Source organism: Asparagus officinalis, chromosome 5 (genome assembly GCF_001876935.1).
Source record: "Asparagus officinalis chromosome 5, Aspof.V1, whole genome shotgun sequence".
Lineage (NCBI taxonomy): Eukaryota > Viridiplantae > Streptophyta > Magnoliopsida > Asparagales > Asparagaceae > Asparagus > Asparagus officinalis.
Genome location: NC_033798.1, coordinates 45,820,891 through 45,823,233, shown reverse-complemented (window position 1 = coordinate 45,823,233; position 2,343 = coordinate 45,820,891).

Below are 2,343 nucleotides of genomic sequence, written 5' to 3'. Positions count from 1 at the left end.
TCCAAAAATTGTGTCCAAACGGGCCCTAATTGATGTCTATCACATGAGAACTTACTTTTGGGTCCAAATGGCGCGTGTTGATTTATTAGTAGTTTCTCATAAAATCTTAAATATAAATGTAGACGTCAAAAATTGCCTATAGGTCCCCGCACATGGCTCGAGACAGAGAGAAGACGATGAACGTCGCTATCCGAGTCACAGAAGCTTAATCGACATTGACAAGCACATGAAGTGAGTCAACAAACCATGTGAAGAAACGGAACTTCGGAATAACGAGGATACGAACTGATCGGGAGCCCAGTGTCGCTTACAAAAGGCGAAACGCCGCTCGTATCCTAGTTTAATCCACAATGGTCTAATCATCGGAGCTTATAGATCTCCTCGCCGGCTTTCCAACGCACTTTGAATCATTCAAATCCAAGTTCGGATGAAGAAGTTACGGCGGAAACGAACAAGTGTGCAAAACGAAACGTCTCGGCCTGAGTTGAGACACCCCGAGGTGTCTCGGCCCAACCGAGACACCCCAAGGTGTCTCGGCCTCGCTGAGACACCCAAGGGTGTCTGCAGCCCTAAAAAAAGGGGGTTTTCGCTATTTGGGTAGTTTTTAACCGTCCGGACTTCCTGGAGCCTATAAATACAGCCCCAGTACTTTATTTTTTTGGGAGATCTGGAATTCTCGAGCGTTGGCGAAGCCCTGCCGGACTAAAGATTAAAGGTGCACGAATTTCAGAGAGGAGGAGGAGAGATCGGATCGAGTTCGTCGGCATAAAGAAGAGGAGCTCGTCAGATCCGCGGTTCCCCGGGTTCGTTCCTTAAGATTATCCCGTTGCGATAATCTTAAGAAGAGCAATTATCTCGCTGTTGCCGAGATAAGCGCTACAGTTTCTTGATTCCTTCGCGAATCAACGAAGCTCTGCCCGATTTTTCAGCAATCAGATCTGATCGACGGTGGTCCACGGATATCAACATCCCCGTCACAGGCCAAGATCCCACGTAAGCAAAAGACCGATAAACGATCTCTGCGTTTGTTTAAAGAGAATTGTACTTTTGTTTTGTTTTCATTGTGTAAAGGTCTTATAAAAGACTAATTTTTGTTTTCGTTGTAAACGTCTGAAGTTTGTAATGAATCCCGCAATGAAACAATCAATCACCCTAAAACGCCTCTAAAAGAGGCGTTTTAGGGTGAAAGCCTGACACTTTGTCAGGCTTTCACCCAAAAAACCCAAAAAAAAGTTCTGTCCAAACGCGCCCTTACGGATAGTATCCATATTTCTGACAGAAAATAGCATTAGATGTTATGCATATCTTTTTTATTATAATTATTGTTTATGAGTGGGGAAAACAGGGACTTGTGAGGGGAAGCATTAATTATTTGAAGTATGTCATCCATTTGCTAGATGAACTTTGTTACAGGGACCCAAAATATAGAACCAATAGGGGGGACAAGTAAGGTGTTCCCCTCCTTTTGGATAATGAGTTGGCCATCATTAATGATGACCAACTCATTATCCAATAGGAGGGGGACACCTCACTTGTCCCTTCTCTTGGTCCCATATTTTGGGTCATTGAGGAATTTTTCTTGTTAGATTCCCTCCTTAGATTTCGGTTGGTCCAACAATGCTTTCGAGAGAGCAATAGAATGCGTTTCACGGCTTATCAGAGTAAAAGAGGTATGATGTGTATTCTCATAATTCTAACTAATGTGTTTGCTTATATGATGCACGTTCGGATTTATATGGTCTAGATTATCAATATATCTAGATCATAGCGGGTGGTTTGAATATGCAACATGACATACTAGTTAACAGTGTGGAGATACTAGATCTAATTTATTCTTTTCATTTACGTTACTTGTGCTTCTACTGAGGCCTAAATTAATGATTGTAATAAATTACTAAAGTAGGACAAATTTTCAAACCCAACCTGTTTATCAAAAAATTCCTAAAAAAAGACCCGTTTCAAATTTAATTTCAAAAACCAACCCAGTTGGGCTGAAACTGGGTCCGTTTTTTGAAGAAAAAAAATTCCAAACTTTATGGGAGTTGAAGTCCCGTGAAGTTTTGTTATATAAAAAACTTCACGGGACTTCAACTCCCATGAAGTTTAGGAATTTTTTTTTTTTCAAAAACCGACCCAGTTTCAGCCAACTGGGTCTGTTTTTAAAGTTAAGTTTGAAATAGGTCTTTTTTTTGGAAATAAAATTCAAAACAGGTCGGTTTTGAAAATTCATCCTACTAAAGTATGCCTGCTGTCCGTTAAAATTTTAGTTCTTAATTTTATAAGAATTTCAGGGTTTTTCTATAGAGTGCCCATGGGCACTCTATAAGAGAGGAGAGAGATAGA